Source organism: Vombatus ursinus, unplaced genomic scaffold (genome assembly GCF_900497805.2).
Source record: "Vombatus ursinus unplaced genomic scaffold, bare-nosed wombat genome assembly UNPS02014264.1, whole genome shotgun sequence".
Classification (NCBI taxonomy): domain Eukaryota; kingdom Metazoa; phylum Chordata; class Mammalia; order Diprotodontia; family Vombatidae; genus Vombatus; species Vombatus ursinus.
In genome coordinates, this window is record NW_020954042.1 from 477822 (window position 1) to 487986 (window position 10165).

General features: G+C 38.5%; 1 pseudogene; it reads right to left on the minus strand.

Moving 5' to 3' along the window:
• Positions 1-2251: 2251 nt before the first annotated feature.
• LOC114042151 lies at positions 2252-5901 on the minus strand (annotated as a pseudogene).
• Positions 5902-10165: the final 4264 nt, after the last annotated feature.

Sequence of the window (10165 nt, forward strand, 5' to 3'; positions counted from 1 at the left end):
ATATGTATTTAAGTCATTCTATACCTATTTCTATTTATCAATTCTTTCTCTGAACACAGATAGCCTCTTCTTTCACACATACTTTGTAGTTAATTTGGGTAAAAATAATAGTCAAAGGACATTTTCACTCAAAATTATTCTTAAAACAATGTTGCTGTTACTGTATACAATGTTCTCTTGGTTCTACTCATTTCAGTCTTCATTATTTCACGCAAGTCTTTCCATGTTTTTCTAAGATCATCGAGCTCATCATTGCTTGTAGAACACTGTACTACTCTACTGTGTATTCCATCATGATTATATACAAGAACCTGTTCAGTCATTCCCCAATTGATAGGCATCTCCACAATTTCCAGTTCTTTGCCACCAGAAAGAGAGCTGCTATAAAAAAAAATTTAGAGCACATAGGTTCTTTTACTTTTTCCTTAGTCATCTTTGGAAATTGATCTAGTGTGGTATTCCTCGGTCAAAAAGTATAAGAAGTTTAAATATTATTTGGGCACAATTCAAGATTGCTCTCCAAAATAGATGAATCAGTTCAAAATTCCAACATCAATGACTTTTTCCACAAAACAATTTTTCTACAACCCCTCCAAAATTTGACTCTTCCCGTCACTAAACTTTTGAGCCAATCTGATTACAGTAAAATGAAATATCAAGGTTGTTTTAACTTACATTTCTCTAATCAATAATGATTTAGAGCACTTTTTCATATGACTATAAATTATTTTGATTTCTCCATTGGAAAACTGCCTGTTTGTATTCTTTGATGATTTATCAATTGGAGAATGACTCACATTCTTATAGATTTGACAAAGTTCTTTATGTATTTGAGGTATGAGACTTTTATCTGAGAAACTGTCTATAAAATTTATTGCCTCAATTTTCTGCTTTCCTTCTAATCTTAGCTACATTTCATTTATTTGTACAAAAACTTTTTAATTCAATAAATTGGAAATTATCCAATTTAAACCTTACTCTGCTCTCTACGTCTTGTTTGTTCATAAATTGTTTGTCTAGCCATAAGTCTGATAAATAATATGCTCCGTGTTCTTCAAATTTTCTTGTAATATCTCTAATTATATCTAGGTCACATATCCATTTTGACCTTTTCTTGGTAACGGGAGTAACTTATTGGTCTATATCAAATTTCTGCCATACTGCTTTCCAATTTTCCCAACAATTTTTACTAAATAATGAATTCTAATCCCAAAATCTTGAGTTGTTACACTTGTCAAATATAAGGGTACTATATTTATTTCCTGTTGTAAAGTGTGTGTCTATGCTGTTCCATTGATCTACCTTTCTATTTCTCAGCTAGTACCAGATAGTTTTGATAATTATTCTCTTATATTATAGTTTAAGATTTGGTATTGTTAAACCTCCTTCCTTTACTTTTTTTCATTGGTTCCTTTGAAATTCTTGACTTTTTATTCTTCCAAATAAATTTTGTTGTTATTTTTTTTCTAATTCAGTAACATAACTCTTGGTAATTTAATTGAGATGGCATAGAATATATAAATTAGTTTAGGTAAAATTATGGTAGTGGCCATACCTACCCATCAACAACTTGGAACTGATACTATGGTTTCATTAGTATAGGGAACTTTCAAGGAGGAAATAACCTTCATCAAGGCAGATAAAGGCTTACTCTGATATTTAGTTTTAAAGGATTGTCTAGAGTACTAAGAGATTAGGGGGCTTGTTATAAGCTGCAGAGTCTGTATGCATAAAAGATTAAAAATAAACCTAGGCTTTTTGACTCCAAGGTAAAATCAAGTATCTGTCAAGTTTGTCTTCCTTCCTTTTGAATAGATGATAAGAGAGACAGAGAGAGAAAAAAGAGAGAGAAACAGAGAGAGACAGAGAGAGAGAGAGAGAGAGAAAGAGAGAGAGAGAAACAGATAGATAGATGATATATAAATAATGAGAACAAAAGCTAAATGTAACCTGAAAGGATACTTAGTTCTTTCACTTAATCTTGAAAAGGGGAAACTTTTCAGTCATAGAGCTATAACCCAAGTAACAATATGAAGCTGGTAACAACTATTTCAAATTGACATAATGCTTAAAAGAATATCAACAACCCCATAAATCTGAGCCTTGTAACTCCAAATATAGAAGATCATGGTAAGCATCAAAGGATATTGCCAATGCAGATCATATTCGAAAGTTGAATTTTCTCAACTACTTGCATAAATAAGCTTATACCATACCTCTACCCAATAGGAAGAGGCTTGAAAATAACTACTTAATTTCTAAAGAATGGGAAGAGCTTCCCAAAGGTGATTTTGACCTCCTTGTTCCTTAGGGTATCGATCAGAGAATTCACAGTTGGGCTCAGCATAATGCACAGCACAACAGCCAGTTTACTCCTCTCTGGATTATAGCTACAAATAGGACTTATATAGGCATAGAAAACAGCTGTGTAATACATAGACACCACAGTAAGATGGGATGAACAGGTAGAGAATGCTCTCTTCTTTCCCTCTGATGTCTGAGTTTTCAAGATGCTAGAGATAATGAACCCATAGGACACCAAAGTCAGAAGAAAATTCATAAAACCATAGAAGGCATCTGCCAAGACAGTCATGACACTATTAATATAAGTAGAAGTACAGGAGAGCAACAAGAGCGGAGGGATCTCACAGAAGAAATGAGTAATTACATTGGGTCCACAGAAGGACAGTCGTGTCATCAGACCAGTATGTATAGAGGAATTGAAGGCACAGATGAGCTACACGCCAGCTGTCAATGCACTGCAGAGTGTCTTGTTCATCATAGTGTTGTAATGCAGGGGGTGGCAGATGGCCACATAATGGTCATAAGGCATGACTGTGAAAAGAAGCAGTTCTGATGATGCAGACCAAGTAAGGAAGAAGAGTTGGGCCATGCAGCCCCCATAGGAGATGGTGTTCTCCTCTGAGAGCAGCCCCTCCAGGACTTTGGGCAGAATGGAGGACAAACAATGTCCATTGTATCCAAGTTGAACAAAAAAAGTAAATGGGGCTGCCCCTAACAGGCAAGTCCAGGAGGGAAAGCACGTAAGAGGTGAGAAAAAAGAAACCACATAAGTGAAAAGAAATTGAGCTTTGAAGAATCTAGGAATCACAGAAGCTAAGGTAAAAGGAATTGTAATGATTTTCCAGATTGTCTGAGTCATTATTACCATTGAACACATAATACCTAGGTTAATTTTTGACTTAGTTCTACCTGAAGACAGGGGGCTGAATTAGGTAAACTGCTATAGTCCCATCCTATCTCAAGAATCCATGGAGAAAATTATGGGTCATTGATACTTCACACTTAATCAAAGAAATGAGTTAGCAACATAAAATACACGTTGTTATGCCTAAGTCTTCAGCACTAGTGATCAAAAAGTTTACATTTGTAGTGATTTTATTTTCCTTTCATTTATGACTATTTAGAATAGGAGTTCTTATTTTTTTTTATTATGGAGTCCTTTGGTATTCTGGTAAAGTCTATGGACCCCTTCTCAAAATAATCCTTCTAAATAAAATATGTAGGATTACAAAAGGAGTAATAATAATGCCATTCATATAATTCATTAATGTTTGCAAAGTACTTTACAAATATTATCTCATTTTATCCTCACAAAAGTCCTGAGGTGTAAGTGCTATTCCTCTCCTCATTTTACAAATGAGGAAACAGAGTCAGACAGAAGGTAATGACTTGCTATCACTAATAAGTGCTCATAGCTGGATTTGAACTCAGATCTTCCTGACTCCAGGTCCAACACTATCTGGCACACCATTATTACATTAAAATACAGTTATCAAGCAAAAATGTTTTTCAGGTCATGGATCCCTGGTTAAGATTCCCTGCCAAAGAAAGACCTACAGTCTGAGGCACATCGACATTTCAAGGCACCCTAAAATGAGAACCAACTCACTAAGAGTTTTCTGAGGGATGCTTTGACAACCTTGTTCCTCAGAGTATAGATTAGTGGATTTACAGCAGGGCTCACAGTGCTATACAGCACAGCCACAGCCTTCCCTTTTTCAGGAGAATAGCTGGCACTTGGACTTATATGGGCACAAAATAGAGCAAAATAGTACATGGTGACCACCATGAGGTGGGAAGAACAGGTAGAGAAGGCCCTCTTCTTCCCCTCTTCAGACCAGATCTTCAAGATGTTGGCAATGATAAAGCCATAGGACATTATGGTCGGAAAGAAATTGGTACCACCCAAGAGGAGATCTGTGACGAGGTTCATAAGTTCATTCACCTTTGTTGAGGAGCAAGGGAGTGGCAGGATTGGGGGGAATCTCACAGAAAAAGTGATCGATGACATTAGGACCACAGAAAGAAAATTGTACCAGCATCAGTGCATGCATTCCAAAATCCAGCCCACCCATAATCCATAGCCCAGTCACCAACACCCCACAGATCTTCTTATTCATCAGAGTGCTACAGTGCAGGAGCTAGCAAATTGCCACATACCTATCATAAGCTATAGCTGTTGAGAGAAGGAGCTCATAACCCAAAGCCCAAGAGAAGATGTAGACCTGGGCCATGCACCCAACAAAGGAGATAGCTTTCTTCTCCTCCACCAGGTTTTCCAACAACTTGGCCACCACTGTGGTTGTGCAAATGATATCTAAGAAGGCCAAGAAGATCAGGAAAAAAATACATGGGCATATGAAGACCTGAAGTGACCCAAACTGAAGAAATGATGAGGGAGTTGCCAGTAATAGTCAGGGCATAAAAGAGCAAAAAGAGGCAGAAGAAGATTCCAAGGTGAGGGTTTTACAAAAAGCCCTGTAGAATGAATTCAGTGACCAATGTCTGGTTATTAAGAGCCAGAGGTTTGGGGGATTGATTAGTCCAAAGTGGCCAGAAGCCCACTAGTGACTGTTGTGTCCTTGATGTGTCATTGATGGGTGCACTGAGCACTTGTGGACAGCAAACAAAGCCTGGGAAAGGGAAAAAAATGATTTTTATTTCCTAATTTTAACCAAAAATCTGCGACAGGACAATATTCACCATGGACGGGAATGAAGGAGTGCAATTACAATGCAGAAACTAGACATCAAAATACTTACTTTGGTAAGGATGAGGCATGGGTGATGCCTGGGACATGCATGTGATTTCTTTGTGTTTTTTTTTTTTAATTTTGTTTTCCTCTCCAATTAACAAGCATTTTGATGATGTTTAATGTTTCCACCTCCAATTTAAAAGAAAAAAACCCTTATAACTTATGCTATTGAGTTATCATTATCGTAGACTAGTGGGGTCCAACAGTAGATCCTCAAACTCTAAAGAACACGGAGGATTAGATAATCCTTGAGCTAAGGGCTGTGACAGGGAAGGGTGCTTGGGCTCATACAATACCAAGGAAAGCAGCAGGTCCTCACAGCCTCAGGGGTGACCTCTTCTGGGTCTTCTGATTCTGCCTAACAATCTCCCTTCATTTGCAGCCCAGGCTTCGTGGCAGTATAGGAAAGCTAGTGATCTGAGGCAGCTGAACACAGAGATAATGACCAGCAATGAATAAGAGCCATCTGCTGATTCATACAATAAAACATTAGCAACACCTGTCACTTGACTTCCAGTCTTGCATCTCCAACTACCTATTAGACATTTCAATCAGGATCTCCCGCAGATAGCTTAAAATCAACATGTCAAAAACTGAACTCGTTCTTTTGGCCTCCAAACCTTCTCCCTTCTGAACTTCCTTTTTACTATTAAGGTCACTTCCTTCTTCCCAGTGACCCAGGCTTGCACTGCACCATAGGTGTTGTCCTTGACTTTTCATTCTCTTGTTCCCCTATATTCAATCTGTTGCCAAGTCCTACTAATTTTACCTTCATAACATCTTGCTAGAGGCCTCCTTCTCTCCTTTGATGCTGTGATCACCCTGCTGCAGCCCTTCATCATTTCATGCCTAGACTCTTTCAATAGCCTGCTATCACTCTCCCTACTTCAATTCTCTCCATACTCTAGTTCACCCTCCATTCAAATGTCAAATTAGTCTTCCTAATTGACCATGTCAACTTCCACCTCATTCAACAAACTTATATGTTTCCCCACTAGAATCAAATATAACACCCTCTGTCACTCAAAGCCCTTTACAATCTGCACCCCTTTAACTTTCCAGTCTTCTTACATACTTTACTCTCACAATTCCCACATACTGTGTGATCCAGTGACACTAACCTCCATGATGTTCCTCTCACAAAACTCTCCATCTCCAGATTTTGAGTATTTTCACTGTTTGTCCTCATGGCCTGGAATGCCCTTCCTCCTCATTGCCACCTTCTCTCTGTCTTGTCTTCCATCAAGTCCCAGGTAACATCCCACCTTCTACAAGAAGCCTTTCCTGATCCATCTTAATGCTCGTGCTTGCCCTCTGATATTATCTCCAATTTATCCTGTCTATATCTTGTTTCTATAGGGCTGTTTGCATGTTTTCTCCCCAATTAGACTTTGAGCTCCTTGAATCAAGCAGGAACATGAGGAGGAAGCAACAGCTACAAAGATACTGAGAGTCTGGATATAGAGTAGCATGAGAAGAACACAAGGAGGCCTGTTGTACTGGATCACATAGTATATAGGAACTGGGGGTGGTGAGAAGAGAGGTGTAGGAAGACTAGAAAGGTAGGACAGTGTCTGTTTGGGAAGAGCTTTGAATGCCAAACAGAGAATTTCATATTTGATTCTAGAGGTGAAAAAGATACAACTAGAGTTTATTTCTGGTGCTAGTGACGTGGTCAAATATTCACTTTAGGAAATACTTTGACATATAAGTAGAGGACAGACTGGAGTAAGGAGATGCTTGAGGCAGGGGCCAACAGTTCCACATAATCAGTTTCCTTTGAAATCCTTACATAACAGTACACAAGAAACCAGACAGGATGTGTATAAGTCACATCCCACACTACTTACAATTCTCCTTATTTGTTTCTCTGTGAAAGATTTTTTTAACATAATTTCCCCAAAGATTCATTTATAGTGAGAGCTATGTATATTTAACAGGCTTTCAGTTATGATTATACATGAGCCATCTTTAAGACAGGAAGATGAATATCTAATGCCCAAAGGTTGGAATGGAAAGAGATTCAGGAACTGAAGCGGGCTTATATCCAGCCTCCCAGACAACCAATTGTTCATGTCACCACTATTTCTGAGCCATCTAGCTTAGCCTAAGCACAAAGATTTAGAGAAAGAGGGGGTAACCCGCCACCTCAAGGCCACCTGTGACCCTCTAGGTCCTCAACTGGGCCCTTTGACTGAATCCTTGTGAAGTTTTGATTCAGTCAAAGGGCCACACTTGAGGTCCTAGAGGGCTTCATGTGACCTTGAGGCTGTAGGTTACCCACCTCTGTCTTAAAGTATCTGACACATAGTAGACATTTCAAAAAATGCTTGTTAATTAATTGGGAGGTTGCTTGATTACAGCAACTATAAGTAGGATCATACAATGTAGTTGGAAATGCTCTTAGAACTCTTCCAATCCAACTCCTTCAATTTACAAATAAGGAAACTGACGGATGGAACAGGTAAATGACTTTCCAGAGATCACACAGCTAGGTGTCAGTGATTAGATATGTGTGTAAATGTGTGCATACAGACATGTATATATGTATGTATTTATGTATATTTCTATCCATAGATAAGCAGAGGCTGATGCTTAAGACTAAAGCTGGTCAACTGGGAGAGAATGTTCAAAATGTTCATTAATTACTAGGTAAGAAAGGACCAGACTTGGAGTCAGACAGACCTTCCCCATACCCGAAACAGCTCTTTAAGGCAATTATTTACAGAGGGGTTTCTTGTCTTTATTGATAGAGGTATTAGAGTTTTCCCAAACCCATAAAATCTTAAGTCTAAACCAAAAAAAAATATTAATTAGCAAGGATTACTAAGAATTTAATTAAGATGATATTTCATTAGCTGGGGGAAGAAGGAGGAGAGAGAACTAATTTAAAAACTAATATAAAGCAATGAATATTAGAATTAAAAATTATCATAGAAATTATCTTCTTTCAAATGCCACATTTTAGAGATAGAAAACTGAAGTTCAGGTGATAGGATCATACATTTAAAGATAGAAGTGACTTTAGAGCTCCATTCCAATACTATACATCTGCATATGAGGAAACTGAGGCACAGAGATGTTGTAACTTCGCCAGGTTACATGGATATTCAGGTGGGAGAACCAGGATAAGAAGCCAGACTATTGCTGTCTCTACCACTTTCTGGTTACCTCATGGCATCCTCTTGCCAACATCTTTTTTTTTTTTTTTTATTGAGTAAGTGCCATAAAACCCAATAGCCATGAGGTTGGTGCTCACCTGGAACTCTTCCATCAATATCGTCAAATGGAGGCAGTTCTCTTGCATTCTCTTAGATGTTAACCTTGAACCTCACCTTTAGAAAAGTTGGGAGATGGGGAATTATTTTAGACTATTCAGGACCAAGGACATGTAAATATATGATAATGCTAAGAACTCTGACCAACTGCAGGGCAATGCTTGAGAAAGGAAAGAATGAACTAGATTTTAAGAAAATTGCAGTGCCTGAAGTGAATAGATTCACACTGGCCACAAGGGATTCTCTTAATCAGGTTTCTGTCAGAAGGACCCTGAAGGAGCAAGTAGATGATGGTGATGGTGTTGTAACTACTGTTGGAGTATCAACTCAATTGTAGGTCAGGCCTTCAGGAGAAAAATTCACTCTTACAACTTTAGCACAGCAAAAATTATTAGAGATTCTCTAGCTTTCACTCACGTTACAGATAAGGAGACTGAAATACAGTGAGTAAAAGTTAGTTGAGTAAAATCATGGAGTAAATCAGTTGCCCAGATGGAGCTAGAGCCAGGCTTTCTGCTTCCTTGTCCAATGCTCACTACAATGATCCTGAATTCCAAAGGAACTCTTTACAAGCATCACTATCCTGATATTCCTTCTTTGTCAGCTGTGGTCTTGAGCGCAGTTGCAAGGTAATAGGAAGCAGAGTGAATGAAAGGTGTGTGGTCTAGCCTTTGTTTAGCCATTAGCTGGCTTGCTGAGTCTTAGTAAATTCCTTCTGTAGTTGCATCCTTGTGCCTAGTACAGTGCCTGTAACATAACAGGTGTTGAATAAATTGATTGTATGGTCTCTAAGGTTTTATTCCCAAGCCTTAGAATAACAGAACAGGAGAAGTAACAAGCATATTTCCTGAATCCCGAAGACAGGAAGAGATGAGTAGAATTCAGTCACCTGCATATTGCTATAAGTAAGGGTTGGGTGCTTTTTGTTGAGAAGAACAAGTTGTGGGCAGCTAGGTGGCACAATGGATAGAGCACGGTCCCTGAAGTCAGGAGGACCTGAGTTCAAATCTGGCCTCGGATCAAACACTTGAGGAACACTAGATTTCAGACTATATTACAAAATATTATTACTAAGGAAATTAGGAGAGCGTGGAAAAATGTACCTGTTTGATATATGGATAAGGGTGTCGCAGCCACTGCAGTGGTGAGCATGAGACCAGCTCAGTGCTCAGTAACCCGTAGACACATGGATGAGGCAGGAGACAGCAACATGGCAGAAGCTCCATTTATTGAGTGCAGGTAGCTGTCTTTTATAGACCTAGTGATGCATGTTCAACGCATGATCCCCCCGTGATAGCCAATCATCAGGTCTGCTGGAGCTCGTGTCAGGACTCATCTCCCATTGAGAGGAGAGCCAAACCAACCATGGGAACTGCATGTCAGCAAAGGAGAGGTCCTGGGAGACTTCCTTATTTTTGCCACACAACTATGTTGTGACCCTCAGCTTCTGATGATAGAAGCTAGAACTCCCATGGGAAAGTTCCCTCAACAGAGCTCTCATGAGACCATGAGACATTTACCCTAACATAAGGGAAGAGTTTATGACCAAACAAGAGATAGAGAGGATCATGGGAAGTATAATGGATAATTTTGGTTAAGTGAAATTTAAAAGTTTTTGTACAAATAAAACTATGAACAAAACTTAGAAGGAAACCAGGAAAGTGGAGAAAATTTATAGTAAGTTTCTCTGATAAAGGGCTCATTTCTCAAATATATTAGAAATTGGGGCAAAATGATAAAAACAAGAGTCATTCCTTAATCATTAAGTGGTCAAATGATATGAAGAATCAGTTTTCAGAAAAAGAAATCAAACCTATCAAAGTCACAT